This window comes from Meleagris gallopavo, chromosome 6 (genome assembly GCF_000146605.3).
Source record: "Meleagris gallopavo isolate NT-WF06-2002-E0010 breed Aviagen turkey brand Nicholas breeding stock chromosome 6, Turkey_5.1, whole genome shotgun sequence".
Classification (NCBI taxonomy): Eukaryota; Metazoa; Chordata; class Aves; order Galliformes; family Phasianidae; genus Meleagris; species Meleagris gallopavo.
The window spans coordinates 41,087,793-41,107,450 of record NC_015016.2 but is presented as its reverse complement, the minus strand read 5'-3'; the positions used below and the strand labels follow the sequence as shown (position 1 = coordinate 41,107,450).

Here is a 19,658-nt window from a genome sequence, read left to right as displayed (position 1 = left end):
TTTTTTGTTACATTTTCATCTCCTCTTTTCCCTTCTTTTCCTGTCCTTTTTCTTCCTCATTGTCAGGAGTAAGTAACTCCATTCAGTTCAGTGAATTAAAATTGCTCTAGATTTGGGTAAAAATCATGCTTTCACAAGTTTTAGTGTGATGCACCTTAGAACAAATGAGTATCCCGGTTTGAAGAACTCACAGATGGACACAAAGAAGTGCTCCGTTTCAAATGACAGATCAAGAAGGAGAAGGTATGGTGACAGTCCCCAACTGCAAGAAGCTAAAATAAAAGGTACTTTTCCATGATGGTTGCACCTTGGATAGTGAATGGTGTGAGACTGAGAAAATAAGCATTTGTACTGAATATCAGTCCGTGTCTGTACTGGTGGGTGGAAGCTGTCCCAAAGCCTCTGTGGCTGAGCACAAGGCAGGCATTTGGTTTCCACAAGCTTGTGTCCCAGAGCAGAGGGGACAGTGCCCGCACAGTGCACACCCACACTGTCATGTGCTCTCCTAAAAGAGAGGAACAGCTCCGGGGAAGTGATAAAAGCCATTTATGATTCAAGTGACCACAACACTGATACTTACATGGTAGGAGTGAATTAACTTCTTCACTGTGTCTGGAAAGGGGTGAATTAACTCATCTAAAAGGATATTCCCACTCCTGATTTACATCACCATTTTTCCAAGCTAATTATTCTCCTTTCCTGAAGGATTATTAACGTTATTTTTTCAAACCAAAATCTAAACCATTCTACTACAACAAGGCTTTTGCTAATGGAAAAAAATAAAGAAGTACTGTAGAAGGCAAACAAACAACGCTATAAAACAGAGTGCTAGGAAATACTGACATGAAAAATATGATTTAAATGGTAAGCACTGATGTTTGGAAAAAGATCTCTTTATTATCCTTCAGTTTGCCTAACACTGTTGTGTCCTGCAAAGAAACAGATCGCCAGTTTGGATGATTACTGATAAGTTCCAGGAATTTACCAGTGACAGTTAAAGGGGCCCTCTGATTGCTAATAGCAGGTTCTTGACTGGATTAATTTTGCAGGAGTTCATATTGACATTTTGATTGGTGTCATGCTATAGACATGCTTTCTGGGTCTCAGCAATGGTAATTATCAGAGCTCTTTCTTGAGATGAATGTAACTATTTAATTCCTAGTCTTTGACCTAATGCAGATACCCCTGTATTCTGCTACGTTGTGCTGGGACCAAGCAGCCCTCTGGCCTCCGCACTAATCATGAACAATACTGCATCTTTTTACCAAACATTGCATTATTCAGATATCTCTGACATTTACTGCTTACAGAAGATTTTAATAAGGATAAAAGCATCCAGAGCAGTAATACTAACAAAAAAGTAGCTCCTGTCTGGAGAAGCTTTGAACAATATTAAAGAAGATAAATGAAATTGTAATGTATGACTTAATAATGGTTGATCACATATTCTCTTACATACTCCCCTACAAACACACACAAACACACAAATTAACCTTTTCAAAAGGATTTTTGCAGAGATTTTCCTGACAACATACTAAAAATAAAAGCAAATAATTAAATATGGATTAGCCACTTCAGGAGATAAAGTCAAACTCCATTGATTAAGAAAGTGCTTCATCCTTCTTGTTGAGGCATTGGCAATCTTAAAGTCTACTGAAGTGTCCAGTAGCTGTTAATAACATTAATAGATAAATAAGTAAGTAAGTAAGTAAATAAATAAATAAAATCTATGTGAAACACAGACACAACTCATTTTCTTCTTACTGTTTGTATGATTCACACTTTCTTTAGGAGATACTGATGGTTTCTGAACTAAAGAATATTGGGAGATTTTAGAGCAACAGCCTAAAACATAAATAAGAAAAAGAAAGAAATGCAGCACCTGCTTGGACAAGGCAGCTGTACTAAGACAGTTAAGGATGGTGTATTAACCATACGTAAAGTGTATTGTCCTCTTTAGTACCTTAAGCAGTATCAGGGCATCACTAAGCCTGCACTAGCTCCACGTGGACAACTACCTACCATTGGAGAAACACTTATTATATCTGACAGATTTCACAGTCACACTGGGACTTGAACTAAAGTACATTACAACAAGAGCACAGCAATCATTCCTACCTCTGTATTGCTTCAGGGCAGAAAGGATTTTTTTTCTTCCAGTTCTTTTCTTCTCTGAGCTGCAATGTCACAGTATGCTGAAATAACCATGGGAGAAACTATCCAGTGTGTTTTCCCTTCCTTTCCCTTCCCTTTTCTTCCCTTCCCTCCCCTCCCCTTCTCTCCTTCCCTTTCCCTTTTTTCTTCAAGTAAAATGCAAAATAAAAATGTAGTTATCTTCCTATTTTGCTCTGTTAGTCACAGAAAGCAAATTTCATCACTTTCCCCTGGTAAACATGGGTTTCTTGCCCACTGGGTCATAGGTCCACATTTGACCTTTTCTTCAGGGCAGTCAAATGCAAATTAAAGCACACTTTTCCCTTTGGATGTTTTACATTGTTCAGTTGCTGTATCTTCCAGCAAAATTACTGTTAACCATATGACAGCTTTGAATTCCTCTCCATAAAATACCAGCAAAGCTCATCATTGCATCTCCATAGGTTTTAAATGATTTGGAGTTTACAGTCAAAACTGCATTTTCCAGCTCAGTGAATCCTTTCGCTGACTGTTGCTCTAACATCCTTGTTGTTTCCCATCATTAAACAGAAAGTCACCATACGACTCACAATAATTTGGATTTAATTGCAAAGATATGACTTTGGTCCAAGTAGATAATATGGGAGGGAGGGGTGGAAGGGTTATTCCCTTTTTCTAAAGTGATGATAAAATTTCTTTGAAATATTTTCAGATCCCTAGCACCATATTTTTTCCCCCCTTTCCAAAGGTCCTTATTAGATTTTTTCTAATCTAAAACATTCCTGCGGTTTGTCTCTTGTGAAACTGACTAATAAATGGTGTGGAAACTTGGAATCTTTCATAAGAGCTCCAACAACATGAAAATAGTTTCCATAATGAATAGATTTGGATCTCTAACTCCCTCCATAGAAATGTTTTAATCATGAAAGACAGAATGGAGTTCTCAGGGGGCTGTAATTTAAAATAGTACTGAAAAATATTTGCATCTACTATTCAGTTGTGAAATATGGCTTAGTGCTCTGTTTACAATGGGCAAGCAGACAGTTATTTTATTGCAAGAAATAACTGGCATCTTGCATGGATTTTTTGTGACGAAGTGCATTTTTGCTCCTTGAAATCCTCACATTTCTGTCAGTCTGAAAAATGATACAGTCTCACTCTACATCCTGATTATTTGTAGGAGGATATCCAGCATTTGGGTTAAGAAAGCACATTTAATATAAGTTTTTTCACGTGTATTTGAAGCAAATTAATATCTCATATGAACAGCAAGACGCTGTCAAAAGCAGTGTTCTTCCATAGCTTCATGCTATGGCTGTCTCAAGAATGATAATAGAAAGAATAGGGCATAAATCTAAATTTCTCATTTTTCACCTCCACATTTTCAAGTGTTGAAAATGGAAGAAATACAGAAAGGCAACCAAGTTTGCAGATACTGTTATAGCTCTAAATAACATGAATCTTGGCTCTACCTACAACCAGGACTGCAACAACAAATTTTCATCCCAGCTGCACATCCTGCATTTATTAGCAATTAACACCATTTTGATTTAATTTCTAGCTGCTTCTATTCCTTTTTACATATGCAGCATGTTCCACACCAGCATTTGAGTTTAATCTTCTAGTGTGACTGATAAATATGGATGTGATGGGAGGTTCGTGGCTCCGTAGGAAAAGAAAAATAACTCTGGGATTTGATTTTATGTATAATTAAGTAATGAAAATATTAATAATATAGTTTATATAATTTCGCTACTAATCTAGTATTGGATGCATAAGTAGAGAAAGAGTGACAATAGCCTTACTTACGCACAAAGCTTCCTGTGACTGCAAACATCCAGAAGAGTAAGTTAATTCTGAGCAGTTCAGTGGATGATAACTTATGATAACTTATTCCACTGTAGATAGGCTGGCTTGGGAAGAAGGAAATTGTCAAGAATCTTTACTTAAAATCAGAATTCAATCAAGCCTTGAATTTCATTTTTCATGTTCTAATAATTTATTCTTGATATAGCAACAAAATTTTAGTTAAATAAATTGTTAAAAATGTATTCCAGATCCTGTCAAATCAGGCAACAAAATATTGGACCATGAGGCAAGCAACAACAACACCGGGAGCATATTTAATTTATAACGGAGATCAATTTTTCTATATGGATAATAAACAATTTGAAAAAAGTTGCATTCAGAGATTCAAAATAATACATTCTTCCCACTATTAAATAAAATCTTAGTGAGAGCAGAAGCTTTGCTGAAGAAACACAAGCAAGACAAAATAAAAAAAAAAGCAGATGTTTTGAATCAAAACTAGAAAACCACCAAGAACTAGGAGTGTTAAGGCATCTGGTACGGTACAAAAGTTATTTCAAATGTAAGGGTATACATATACTCAAAATGACCTAAGATTAAGACAGCATCTAACAAGCCAAGTATCATTAAGCACTGTCATCTTATAGGAATGTTTTGTATCCTTTCGTCTCCATTAATGAGGCTATTCTATAATTTATAAACATTTTCTTGTGGTTCTGCTCAATGAAGATTCATGTTTTGCTGTTCAAACTCATTAATATATTTTTGTGAAAATACTCGTATGGAAGACAATACTCGCATGCAACGCTGCTTGGAAAAGCTTCAATTTGTCTTATTCTTCTGAATTGAATTGAAATTCACCAAAAATAAATAGTTCTGTTAGACATAACTTAAAAATCCAGAAGAAGCAGCTCATATTTTGATGTTTTGCAATAATAACAACATATGCAGAGGCCTAGTGCTTTTATTTCTATTAACTTGCATAGGACTTTCCCACTAAGGTGGTATTTTGACCTCATAGCTCTTGTTACGACATTTCATTTTAATATACTGACCAGAAAAAAAGGCAGCAGGATAAAATGCTCAGGAACTTTCGATCTAACATCTCTGAAGAGCTCCGCAAGGACCTATTATAACAAAGCAATTGGATGATGTGATGACAAAATTAAGTTGAATGTAGAAAATTGCAAGGTAGGGAACATTGGAAAGAACAATTTAAACTACTCATATGCACTGATAACTTCTAAATTACTTAAAAGATGCCAAGGGGAAAGCAAACAAATAAACAAAACCCATGAGTCATCAAGGAGAACTGAATAAAGACATTTGTTCAGGGTGCAGATGGTGCCTAAAAATCAAGAAAAGACATGAGATTGTATTAAGGAGGAAATAAGTTATACTATTGGAGTTAAAATGTTAATAACTGTATCACTGCTGCGTCCTTGCTTTGAATAGTGCATTTCCTATCAAGCAATATTTTCATAATCACCTGAAGAAGGCTATCAAATAAAAAATCTACCTTACCACTGAATTATAACAGATCAAAAACAGCACAGCCTTTAAATAAAGTTAACATTTCAAAAGAAAAATAGCTCGGCAGCTTGGCATCTTCACTATGGTTCTGGAGAAGAGGAGGCTCAGGGGAGACTTTATTGCTCTCCATAACTACCTGAAGGGAGCTTATAGGGAGCTGGCGGTCTCCTCTTCTCTCATATAACTGGTGATAGGACTAGAGGGAATGGCTTCAAGCTCCGCAAGGGGGATTCAGGCTGGACGTTAGGAAATACTACTTCTCTGAAAGAGTGGTAAGCAGTGGAATGGGCTGCCCAGGGAGGTGGTGGAGTCACCGACCCTAGCAGTGTTCAAGGAACAGTTGGATTTTGTGTTGAGGGACGTAGTTTAGTGAGAAATATTGGTGATAGGTGGATGGTTAGACTAGATGATCTTGTAGGTCTTTTCCAATCTTGGTGTTTCTGTGATTCTGGCTTCCTTTTACTGAGCAGTTTTGGAGATTCGTGTTGGAAATAACAGTACTGCATGATGCTTGGGGCCGAATGGAAGAATTTGAGTGCCTCGACTTTAATTCCCTCCTGGAATTTATTTGTGTTGACTGCTGACCAAACTGTCTGAATCTTAACATTAAAAAGACAGGAATTACTTAGTCACTGTCTCTTTTCTTCTGTGTCTGTTTCGATTCCAGACATCTCTCCATACACTGAAGATGAACAGACACGCTCATCTTCCGGTCTGGATGCAGGCACACAGTTTGTGCAGTATTTGTTTCTTATATAGACATATAGGTTAGCTGATCTGTTTCATGAGGAAAAAGAAGCAGCAAATGCCAAACTCATGCCAGTTGTAACAACACTGGGTTTTAAACAACAACAACATAAAAATAAGAAAACTTTGCTAGAAAACGTATGACCACACTCTCATCTGTTGCAGCTATGTTTTTGTATCAGTGGATTTCTGACAATTTACAGGAGGCTGTGGTCACTTTTATACCACATTTGTACATCTTTATTTCGGGGATTTATTTGTACATCCTTTTTCAGGGATTCTTGATTCTCTCATTTCCTTTGTTTCATGCTCACAAAAGAACTTTCTCCACTATCTGACATGAACATAAGAGTCTGACAATGAATTCAATACTAAATGAGATAGAACTCTTGAATTATTCTTACACTGTTATTAAGGCAGAACCAACACCTATGGAAAGCCACCTCTGAAAGAACTAGATGCCACGCAGGTAACATTTGTTGACTTATTCTTTTACAAGCTGATTTGCAACCAGGCATTTTTTTTGTCAAATTCCTTTAAGTATTTCTGATTGGTACTAAGGAGAGATGAAAAAAGTGAAGAAATTGTTTAGGAAGAACTGAAAATACTGCACCACTGATGTACAATTTAAAGTCCTACAATGAAAAAAGTTGACACTCTTGCAAAGCTCCATATCGTAAGAAGGTCTGTATAAAAGAGGTCAAATACTGAAGCATTGAGTTAGGTAAAAGGAGCCAAAGCTTTACACATAGCTAATACAAGCAACTGAGTAATTTTATATACAGTACTTCTTGGTATAAGCAAAATCAGGTTCAGACTTTCATTACTTGATAACAACGCCCCATTTATTTTGACAAATCAGCCTCTTGGTCTATGATATAAAAACTTTATTTCCAAAAATAGACTTTAATTCCTATGTCCTTTTCTGGCAACCTGGCTAGTAAGGGTCTTTGCACCTTCCTCTAGGCTGGTGTAATGCTGACAGAAAATGCACTCTTCAATTTTTACAGTGTTGACACCTATGGATTTAGATTTGATCGCAGTGATGTCAAGAATAAAGCTTTCTGTAGGTATGTTACTTTGTTGACTGGGGAAGAAATGTTAGGATTAGTTAAGAAAGAAGACAGGTTATCTGTGTTGATGAGAGGAAGGTTGACTTGAAAGGTTGATCTGGAATGTGCTTTCAGAAACTCTTCCCCTTTGTTTCTGTGAGAAACTGATATTGCAATCACGTTTCTACCATATTTCAGAGCTTCCCTCAGTCTTCTTCAATAAAGTAATATCTTTCAAGGCATTTAATTCCTAAGTATTGACTAGTAGAGGATTCAAATTAAAGAAGACTTCACTTACATTTAACTCACTTTACTGAAATAATTTTTTTTCCTCAGGACAACAAATATCACCTCATCCATTCAAATATTTCTATAGAGAGATTCAAATGAAATTACAGGAATGAAGGGACAAGGAGCTGAAACAAATGCAATAAAATGATCATTTACATGAACCCAAAGATTTCCAAATAGGGTCCCAAAACCTTAACCATGTACTAGTATTTACAGGCAATTTCAGTGTCATTGTATTAATTTCAATGGAATTGTACCCATTTACAAGAACAGAAAATTTGATCCATCCATTTATACTGTCAGCATTCTTCCGACTAGAAGGGAAAGCCATAACTAGTTCTGACAGATGAAAAATGAGGCAAGAAAATTGAGATTGGATTGTTTATCCCATCTCTCACTGAAGCTGATTAGGTGCAGATCAGCCTAGGGAGTGTGGAACATTCCCTGCTGTTACAACTTTTAAATACAAAATAGATGGCCTCCTAAATGGACCTAATGAATAAAGTACTAATTGCAGATTCATTTTCTTAGTACTCTGTTGTGGGAATTGTTAGATCATCCGAATGTTCATTTTGACTCAACAGTCTAAGTAGCTAAACCTGGAAACCAGCCAACAAGTAGATATACACATTTTCAGTTCATCCTTGAATGTCATATTTGAACGTTCTCTTACAGTTTGCAATTCTTGTTGACCAGACCAGCTGAGCTACTTGTGCCTTGGAACTCCTGGTCACCAGTTGCTCAGGTTCTGACTCAGGTTATCTTTGCCCACTTCTTGGATGAAAATTAGTCAAATTTGGCAGATTTCAGAGCAGTCCCTTGGAGAGGAAATACTAATGATGGATGCACAAATGTTTTTAATGTAACCCTGTTTGCACACAAAAGAAGGATAAACTCCTACTTCCCCGATCCCCATCAAGAATGCCACACCTTACTGTAGTCAGCACTTATCCTAAGATTCTCTTTCCCTTCATTTCTCAAAGGTCAGAGTGACTTCGGCTTCTTTGCTTTCCATTTTACTGCATTTCCTTTTGCTTCTTCCCTTTCTCCCGTTAGTCGTAGTTCTGACTACGACTGAAGAATTTAGCCTTAATGGCTTCTGCTTTAGGCTTACCAAAAAGCCTCTGTTCTGACTGCAGCTTTTACTATTTTTGCTATGGTTGAACAGTAAGGAATTCTCCCTCATTTAACCTGTGTGGAAGAACAATTACTTAATACAAGAGTTTTTAAAAACCACTGTTGCATATCTTTTGCATGTGCTAGGTTCAGGAACAGATTGGTGACTGATGGAGGAAAGTAATCTCCACTGCCAGACTCCCTGCTGGAGTTTAAGAAACGCTGGTACTAGCCTAAAGATAAAGTAGAACTAGAGGAAGTACATGTCTTCTACTTTTTAAGTAAAATGAAGGCAAAGCTAGGAAAAGCCAGTATACAGAGAAATCTATAAGCATTAAGTCACATGAAGAGATCCATTCTGCACAACGTAGCAGACCACTCAAGACCAACTCAGCTTGGCAGAAGAGCCAAAAGAAATGAAAAGAATGAACACTAATATGACTAGAGAGTGATTTATGAAACTGAATTAGAAAATAGTCACCTTTATTAAATAGGTTTCTTTCTTTCTCCCAAAACAGCCCTGTGCAAATGCTGCTGCAAAAATAATTCTGAGAGGACTTTTTCATGAGGATGGGATGAAAAACTATTTTGTTGGTTGTTAATTTAATTCAAGTACGGTATGCATCACTGTTAGATGTTGTTCAAACCAAAAACCCTTTGAACTTTTACAAAGCTTGACAAATTAATCATCTAAATACATCCGTCAACAAAGAATGTAAGACATTTATAATGCATTCATTATTATATGCCAATTAACAACACTGCAGAGCAGCATGTAGCCTTTCCATACGCTCTGATGTTGATCAGCTGGATAGCTTTTGCCAAAATAATCACCATCTTCAAAACATCTTCCCCTTACCCAACAGTACGTGAGAGAAAGCTGCTGTTGTTTCAGATATGTAGATTGTACTCTTCTCATCACAAGAAATAACTGTTTCAAAGAAAACTGGTTTAGAAGTAGAAAGTGCTGGAAAAGACAAGAGCTCAATCAAGCTTCACTGTCATGTATTTTAAGATCTAGTTGAGATTTCTTAACTGGGCAGTCATTAACATGTCAAAAGTGACCTTATTTGAACAAGGGCTAAATAAAAAGTCCCAAGAGTCATTTCACTGATGATGTTCTTCAGTAAATCTCTGAATAAAATGCTTGTGAACAGCTGAAAAAGAATTATGGAGAGATTCACATGGAAAGAAAATGAAACTCGGGTTTATGAAAATACAGAGGACAAAATGATGCATAATGTATTTCAGGTGTCTGACTTTTTGGAATGAACAGTGAAGAAAATCAAAATTATTGGGGTTTTCCAATAAAATAATTGCTTGACAAAGCATAATATGAAAATATAAGAAGAAATTGAAACCATTATAGGAACACATTCATGTCAGCTTTCCTCTTGAATGCTTGAGAGATAATGAGCAACTAGTATTCTATGGTTCCTCCTACCAATTGTAATTATTTATAATTACCTAGGCATGTGTTTTACCTACTTATCAAATGTTAAGACAGCAATCTCTCTGGAACCTGCAAGACTTCTATATTTTATGTGCTGTGTTTTGTGTCTATCATAAACAAGCCTTTATGAGAAACTAGATCTTTAGACATCCTGGAGTAAAAACTTTCAAGGATAAACATTTTTGCACCAATCTCTCTAAGAAATTCATGTCAGAGGTGACCAAATCAGCTCATAAGTAACAGAGGAGGGAAAATCTGCTGTTCTGAGAGCTGGAGTATCATATGTGACAATTCTAAGAGTAAGAAAAAGCCCTTATAAGAAGAAAGGAAAATTTGCACAGAAGATGTAAAGCTAAGGTAACTGAAGTCTGCAAACTGTTGCAAAACCTTGTTTCTATTAAAAAATATACTGTAAAAGCTGAAAATTAAGTATTCATTAGGGATGAGGATTAGAGTGCAAGAATAGGACTTCTCTGCTAAATTGTATGTTTTAAATAAAGGTTTCCAACTACACGCATCTCTGCAGAAGGAAGGGCAGTCATATTAACTACTGGGTAGGTAATTTAGTACAATCTATGGAAAAAAAACACCTTAAATCTGATATTCTTCTGGGCCTCAGAAGACCATTCAAAAATCAAAACAGACAAAAAAACAACACAAAAATCCAACAACCAAAGCAAGTCTCCAAGACAGACTGAATAAACCATACCCAGCATTTCTGGATAATTCTTCTGCTATTTACATTGTTCTTATCAGATCAGTTTCTCCAGAACACATGTAAACATACTCTGACCTTACTCACATAAGTATGTTGATTGTAAGAGCACTATTTCAACAAGATCACAATAAACCTCAGAAGTGGACACCCTAAGCATCAAATGGACTAGTTTTCTCCAGCCCCTATTTTTCTCCTTTTCTTCAATAGCTTTTGAAGAAGCTGTAAGAAAATGGAGATTCACTTATGAGAAGTGTTTTGTCAAAGCTCGGATTGTAATTCTTAATCCATCGTACAGTCTGCCATGAGCACTCAACAGATGTCTGCAAAACAAAAAACCCACAAAAATACTAGAAGAATAACAAAGACATATTCTGCAGTCTAAATATATAGTACAGCTTTGCTATTCTTGCTGAGCTTACCTACTCTTAAGCTGGGTTAAATGTGCCTTTTGAAAAGAATTTCCACCTCAAACCACCATGTATATAATGTGCCAGACCCTTCAAGATCTTTCTAGATCATTTACTAAATGTACTTGGAGCCGACGTAGTTTATCATGGCATTTCTAATACATTACATGACATTTTACTTGCATTCCACTATGAAATAGAGCTACCACCAATATAAAGAAATTATTACAAAGATGTACAAAGTCCTGGTCCTGAAGGAGAATGGCAGACAAAATACAGAAACTGTTCCTCTGCAAAGTACAGAAATACAGATGCTAAGAGAGAGATGGCACTGGCACTGTCCCAGACTGTTGCCTTGCTTATATCCACACAAAACTGATCTTCCACAGACTCATTTAAAACAGCCTCCTTGGGAAAAAAACTTTCAATTCATGAAGGAAAAAAAATATATTCAAGTTCAAAAATAACTTTCATGAATTATCTAGCAATAAACATTCCAAAGTCCTGAAAAAAAAATCCATGGCCGTATTCATTTTGTTCTTCAATGCTTTAAAAATACTCAGACAACATGAAAGGGTGCTGTCAGGGCCTTGAAGATGCCATGATTCCTGCAGAGCTTAAGACCAGCTTCCTGTAGAGCAAACAGCCTTGAACTGAAGTAACTAATTAATGACATCAGCTTCTTGGTAAGACAGGTGTCTTTTTTTTTTTTTACTGTAAGCAGTAATAAAACAGCTGAAAACTGGAGGCAGTGAATACATGGAACCTTTGCTGCCTCACACTCAGTGTGCATCTAGGACACTTGCACTGTGCCTGCACACGTGGGAACCAGCTCACACTGATGGCAGCACAAAGTGACTTCATGGACAGTGTTTGGTGAGGAGTTGGGTGCGTGTTCAGGCCTTTAGATAAAAATAGAAAATGTGCTGCAGTACTCAAATTAACTAGTATGCAGCTAGCTCCTTTCTTCATGTGCTGATGCTGCTGAGTGCAGCAGGCACTGCATCAGATGGTGTTGCCTTGGGATGGAAGCAGGGCAGGCAGGAGGAAACGAGAGAAGGAGACCAGGGGAAATGGCAGAAAGAAACTGAAGAGATAGAAGGAAAAAAAATGAAAGCAGCTAGGAGAGACTAAGGAAAACAACTAGATATTTTCTTTTTTTTTTGGGGGGTTGGATTTCATGTGCAATTTATTTAATTTAAACTGAAAAACCACGGTGTGATGTAGAAAGCATTGATATAATCTCTGCCACTTTAAACCTCCAGACCTCAAAGTGCAGAAGCCACGTGGAAGGGAATCCCCAGAGGTGAAGGACTGGCCCTACACCACCCCATGTAACAGTGAGTGGCCAAAGAACAGACACCAGAATCATTGCCACGGTTCTGGGGCATTCAGGTGCAACAAATAAAATACCCTTCTCTCCCCTCTATGTATTCTTAACCTCTTCAGATGGCGAGAAGACTCAAGGAGTTGAACACACTTTCTGATGCACAGCCTGCAAAATATAGGGCAGGCAGATAAAATAAGGAGGGAAGAGATTAAAAGAATGTTTTAGAAACTGTACTTTCAATTTCTGCTCATGGAAGCCATTAGCATATGTACAGCAAATTGTATGAATAGAGATACAACTAGTAGCAGCAAACTGGACATTCTCTCACATGGAATCCTCTATTACTTAGATAAGGGAATTAGCTCTGGGAAAGTAAGAGCTAAAAAGAAGCCAGTTTCTGAGGGGATGAACATCAACCCACAGTACTACTGATACATAAGGAAAGTACATGGAGCTGTCCCACCACGAGATGATGCAGAAGTACCCAACTCCTGACCACAATGTTGGTTACAACACGCTTTCCACAATGTGAAACAGATAACAAACACCAGTGCCCTTCTGGCTCTGCTGACACATCACTCACGCCGCAACTGGACAGCAAGCTATGCTCCCATGCGTTACTACATGTGGCAACTTTTAAGGTACGATTCTCTCGTTTCTTACATTAGCAAGTACTTTTTGAGATGGGCACATTGAATATCTTAATGAAAACTAGCATGTAGACGTTTTGCATGTTATACAACTATCTGATGCATCAAAAACATGCACAGAGGACTGCTCATTTCACACAGCTCATCCAGTGAAAGGAAATTGTTGCACGATTTCAGCCTAAACAGACTGAAAGAACGGATTCCAAAGCTCTGTGAAAAACTCACTGCACAACTCTCCAGTCAGTAATAAACTCTTCCTTCCAGCAAATAGGTAGCAACTGTCTTCTAGGAATGATAATGTCCCATTATTTTGTTAGAAACAGATATGCAATGAAGAAGTGCATCATCTTTGGAAGATTATCAGTAGCTGCTGAATGAAATTAGGACCCAGTTTCCTGAGTCCTTTGTTCCTTAACTTGACATTCCTCACTTCATGGGCAAGAAAGTCAGTATCTTAAAAGACAATATTAGAAAAGCAAGAAGGAAATGAAGTGAGAAGAAGTTATACGTGGGGAATATTGAGGCACATCTTCAGAGCTCTAGATCTTCCAACAAGGAAAGGAAAAGGAGAAAACCAGACATACAACCTTATGTTCACCGCAGAATAAAAATATCTACTGGCAATTGGTTCTTGTCTTCTTGCTTACAATTCCATTGAGTTATTCCTTTAAATCTGTGTTCGTGGGGAAAAAAAAGCGCAAATCTCTTACTAATTGGAGTGCCTATTAAAACCTGAAAAGCTCCAATAAATTCCAAATTACTATACAGCATCAAGTGGTTGTTGAAATGTTTTTTTCTTTTTTCCTTTCTTACTTCTTTTCTCTTCAGGAAACATCTGAACAATTTTGAGAGTTGGAAGAAAACTAAAAAGCCCCATATGGTCAGATAAAAAAAACTCATTGAAAACATTGAAAATACCAGAAAACAAAACAAGTCCCCTACAACTTCCAGAGCACCACTTTAGATGGACTCAAATACATCACTATGCATCAAAGTGAGCTTGTGCCACAAGCAAAATTTTCTGTGTCTAAGAATCTGCACATGTATATAGAGATACACAGAAATACAAACTGTTTGTTCTTAGCAGCAAAAGTATTGCTCAATTGAGGCTGATAAAGCCTAGGGCTGATTTAAAGTCCTATTATATGTAGCTTTGTACAACATGGATTTCACTCACAGATAGATATAACTTGCCTGCTTACCAACCACTGAAGAACAAGAAGCTAGGGAGACATAGGAGGTCTTTTTGGTTTTGTTTTTACTCTTTTTGCCAATAGTTCAGCACAGTGCTTTGAATGCAAGCATTTATATTTACACTGACCCCATACCAAAGATTCCACTACTGTTGCAAGCACAGATGCACATCAGATAGCTTTCCTGTGGCTACCTCCTGTACTGATTCAGTGGTGCGGACATAACTGTGAGTCACACTGCCAATTGCCCACGTTAAACAAAGATTAATAAGGTAATGTTTTTAATTGCAAATCCGTGAGAGCTTAAAGAAACATTCCACTTTTAATCTTAAATTGCATCAGAAGTCTTTAACTATAACTGCTTAATTTTCTGAAACTGCGTTTTCCCTTTATTCATTGTCATATAATATTTATAAGATACCTACACCTCCGCCCCTGGGGTGCTTCATAAGCAATTAAAATGCAATCATCATAATAAAGAAATAAATAACCTTAATTAAAACATTGCACAGGAACCTTCCTCATCTGCAGAGCCAGTGGGGAGCTGTCTATCTCCGAGAAATTTTACATATCCATCAGACTGAGATCCAAATGCAACATTGGGTTTCATGCACATCATCTGGGTTTATTACATTCCCTGAAGGCCATGGATTCATACCCCACCAAATAGATGATAGCCACACATAGATTACTTCTTTGTTTGATGTGATTTTTTAATTGCTTCATTTAATTAAATTTTAAGAAGTGTTCTGGATGCTTGGACCACACACAACCATCTCCCCACTCCCTTGCTACTTTTTTTTAACCTCTTTCTTTCAAAAACAAACAACGCATCTTCGGTTAAGCCTCTTCTTACTCCTTAGCATTTTATTTTTCCTCACTGGGCTGTTACATTACAATCTTTGGCACTTCTTTCTCTTTTCTCTGTTCAATGTTATTTTTACTTCTGTTCAACGTTACCATTCTCTCATTGTTTCATACAAGGGAGAAATCTGCAAAATAGTCTCTTATTCCCTGCTCTCCATCAGCAGGTCTGGATTTTTCTCAACTCTGAAGACTACAGGAAAAGAACACTATTAGTTTGAAACATGGCCATTTTCAAAAGCACTACGCAGACCTTTTCTGGGTACTAAAACTTCAGAATTGAAGGAGGTGAAGCACAAAGAATTGATTTATTTTAAGTGATAGGGCATAGAATAGCAATTCTTCCTGAGTCTAAACTCTGTGACAAAATAATTTATTCTCTAACTACAAAGCAATCTTTTTCTTCTTTACTTGGCATTGTATTTAAATTTTTTATACGGAGTAATCCATTCCTTTTATATATTTTTATACACTTTACAGTAATTCTGATCAATTTCTGATTCATAGTGTCAAGTCCGTGACTTCCATTTTTAGAACAGATGCTTATCTGGCCCTGAACATCTATCATGGGTGTCTAAACTCTTGGCTCACCTGGGTCACACTGAGTGAAGAGGAATAGTCTTGGACCACATGTAGAATATATTCTATAGTTACAAGAGTAACAAAACTTATGTTTTTATATTTTTTACTAAAACATTAAAAAAGGGCAACAAACTCATAAAACAAGTGAGATGAACACACACGGCAAATCATTCCTTCTGGATAAACAGCAGAACATGCAAATATTCTGCTGGTTTTGAAGAGCATGATGGAAACAGTCTTGAATCTGATGTCTCTGCCAGAGATATTGGCCATCACAACCCCCTTTCACATTTTTCATGAAGAGCCCATGCCCTTAAAGATGCTTGGTTATGGGTATAGTAATGGCAATGGATGTTTTCAAAGAAGTCAGAGCAGACCTTCCATCCAGGATCCTGTCTCTTACAGCTGCAAGTTCAATGTGAATGGACAACAAAATTCTCATGAAGCCTCACAACTGAAGATGCTACTGAAAGAAAGATATCTTCACTATAAGAAAAAAACAGAAATGAGCACAGTCATTTTTTGCCTCACCCAAGTAGATGTTTTCCAGTCACACAGGAAAAGGTGCAGCTCAACTTCTTCACCCCAGTCTGCCATAAGATTGATGAGCTATATATATTAGTTATATATGATCCTTTCCACACATTTTGAAGACAAAGTCCTCAAAATCTGTATGATTGGTATTCACTAAGTGCCACACAAGCTTACAGCTATCACATGTAGTAATGAAGCATTCAGATTCTGACTGACACATTTTAAATTCAGGAGATGTCTCAGGTTCTAGATGGGCTTCAGAAGAGTAAAACACAATGGGATAACAACAATTCTTTCTTCTCTGGAAGGATTTCAGGATCTTTCCTTGCACAAGGCATTTACCACTTACTTTCAGTTAGTTACTGAAGGCGAGTTTATACACCAAGCTTGTTCTGTAATAACTCTGTTCAGAACATATTCTCCTTTTCTGAGCTGTTTTTTTTTTTTTTGTATTTCAATTCCAAACTAAAGGAAAATGAAGTACAGAGAGTAGTTCATTGTGGCAACATACATAAGAGAACTACGATTAGATGCTGTTACTTAAGGGACATCGTTTAGTGGGCAAGTATTGGTGATAGGTGGATGGTTGGACCAGATGATTTTGGAGGTCTTTTCCAACCTTGGTGATTCCATGATTCTACAATTTTTTTCTATTGCTTTGAAACAAAGCATCATCGTACGTAGTATTCCAATAAATTCAGTATAAAAACAAGCATTCTTGCCACGGGTCCTCTGACCAGATACTTATACCATTGTGCACGTACATGCATAGCTAAGAAAGGTAAGCTGTCTTCTCACTGACATCCGCATTTGGCAACTCCTGACATTGTCCTTAGGTTAATTTCACAAATTACAATAATGTGCTTGATTAATGCTTGGCATAATAGTCTCAAGAGGGTGTCACATACCTCTGCATTTTATTTCTGATATTCACAAGCACATATGGCACACACCATCTCAGCACGGGCTCTCTGCACTCTCTGCATCCCCATTGAAACAGCAGTCCAAAAACCCACCAAGCCTCATGTCACTATCATTATTCGGCAGGCTCTCCTGTCACACCAGCCTGCAGCAGCTGCAAAGGCTGAAAGTAGCAGCCAATCCTTCTTCCTTGGTCTTTGTTACATCCTCCTCCCAAACCAAAACAAGCAAACAAAAATTTTGTTTTGCCTTTTGCCCTTGCTTTCTGAAGTCATTATTATTTTGTCCTTTCTTTCTGAGCACTATTTTTATGCTCTATGTGTCTCAGTAGAAGAAAGAGCTCAGAACATAGAATTCATCCAATAATAATTCCCAGTGAATTAGAGAAGATAGACATACGATTTCTCTATTTCCAAATGAACAAAGATTCCCAGGAGAAACATGTTTTCAGGACTACTAAAAAATGCAACCCAGATTACATTAGAATTGAAACTAAAGACTGTGCTAGAATTTCAAACTGACAGACTTTGGTAATAATTTACTACAGAGTATTCTACTATTTTTGTGAGAGAATGGAAGACAACCAGAGATAATTTTGGATTTAAAACAATTAAAATTCTGTAATTGATAAATATGCTTGTACTTCAATATGGATTTGAACCTCAGGAGAAAGTTTAACAGCTACAGATTCAGGAGGAGACATGCTATAACTTGAATTTGTGTATTTTTGATATAGACAATGTCTTAGGTACAAAGAAAAGAATAAGCACATGTATAGATCTATACACACATATATAGTAAGATGTCTTAGGTACAATAGTTATATGCATGTATATATGTATATATACATGCATCTGTACTACAGGAATGGTAGTGGCATATTTGGCAAGATGTATGTGTGTATCTATATACACATGCATACATATGCAAATGGGGCAATGTTTGTGATTCTGATAATAGTTTTATTTTTATTATTTTGGTAATATTTTTATCATTTGCATGAGTAGTTTAAGTGTGAGTATCAATTGTTGTTGCCTTTGTTCTTGGAGTTACAGAGAGATGTGAGTGTGTTTTAATTTGTAAGTTCTATTTTAAAATGCACTTGAATGTGGGTGCTTTGTTCTATATCTATAGCCTTGTTTAGATGAGGAAGTTAGCAGGCAAATTTGAAATTCAATAGGTAATACATGCTCATTTCCTTTATTAACACTATTTCCTGTATTAACACTAAGTGTACAGAGTAAGTTAGAATAAATATGCAGAATAATTTTTCATGCAAAGGAAATAGATGTCCATAATATCAGACAAAGAGGAATTACAATTTTGGATTACAGCTGTAGGTATATTCAAGTGAGATAAAAAGTAAATTATCCTCTATGCTATGGTATTTAAGCAAGTTGCAACCCAGAGTAGGTGAAAGGTTGCCATCAGAAAGGGATTTATCTCCTGGTAGACTGGAAAGGTTACTTAACAGTAAGAGAAGCTAAAAGCTATCATCTTGTGAGATCTAGATCGTTTTCACGGACGCACTCATGTATCTAAATATTTTTGTGTGGGTTTATATTATAAAGATTGTAACAAAGTCCTTTATGGCTGATTTTAAAGTAATTCCATGATGACTGATTTAGCTCATGTGCTTGCAAATCCCAGAGTTCTTTGTAACCATCGTTACTCAATAAAGATATTGTAACAACATTTCTAAATCCAAAGCTTACACTTTTCTCAGTTAAAGACAAGTGGAAGTAATAATTTCTAAGTTCCCCATTGTTTTTTATTGTGGAAGCCCTCAGGTGTAACATCTGATTTGAAAATACCTAAATCCTTTCCAGTACAGTAAGTGCTCTAATATACCATTTCATTTTACTCATGACAGTTTCTTCTTCCATTAACTATTCCTTCAATAAAAAAAGTGTCTTACCGTTCATATTAATGTAAGTAGCAAATATTTGCCTTGCAGGTTCATACACAGCTAGGAGCTTTTAATTTACATATCAAAAACTATACTAGCCAAAATATTACTGAAAATAGTATCATCTGATGGTCTGTTGTCTGATGCTGTGCTAACATTTACATACACAAGAGAACTCCAAAGGATGAGTGCAATGTCCCTTTCACATTTCTCATTTTTCAGACCATGAAAAATGTCTTTCAGACAGAACATGAAAAACATTTTACATTTCATCCTACGATTCATCGTAACTAATTTATTTCCATAAATTGGGAGAATTGCAAAGATTCACCTAAAGACTGTTAGACAGAGTATAGGTTTAATATATGCTGTGATTGAATTACTGCAGGTATCAAGTGTATTATAAATGAAATAAG

The 19,658-nt window shown here is 36.6% G+C and overlaps 2 long non-coding RNA genes across 3 annotated transcripts in view; both read right to left on the bottom strand.

Annotated features, from left to right (window-relative positions):
* Positions 1–19,658, bottom strand: part of LOC104911545 — a 55,167-nt gene that overhangs the window by 13,524 nt on the left and 21,985 nt on the right. Inside the window, exon 3 of one of the 2 annotated variants that reach the window (XR_004160169.1) lies at positions 4,979–5,069. The exons of the other annotated variant lie outside the window; for it this stretch is intronic. This is a non-coding gene — a long non-coding RNA (uncharacterized LOC104911545). Of the gene's footprint in view, positions 1–4,978; positions 5,070–19,658 lie in introns of those variants that run through there. 2 annotated transcript variants of the gene reach the window in all.
* LOC116216763 lies at positions 26–4,031 on the bottom strand. The gene is made up of 3 exons (XR_004160168.1): positions 3,943–4,031; positions 2,119–2,195; positions 26–1,669 (listed from the first exon to the last, which is right to left on the bottom strand). It is a non-coding gene; the product is annotated as an uncharacterized LOC116216763 (long non-coding RNA).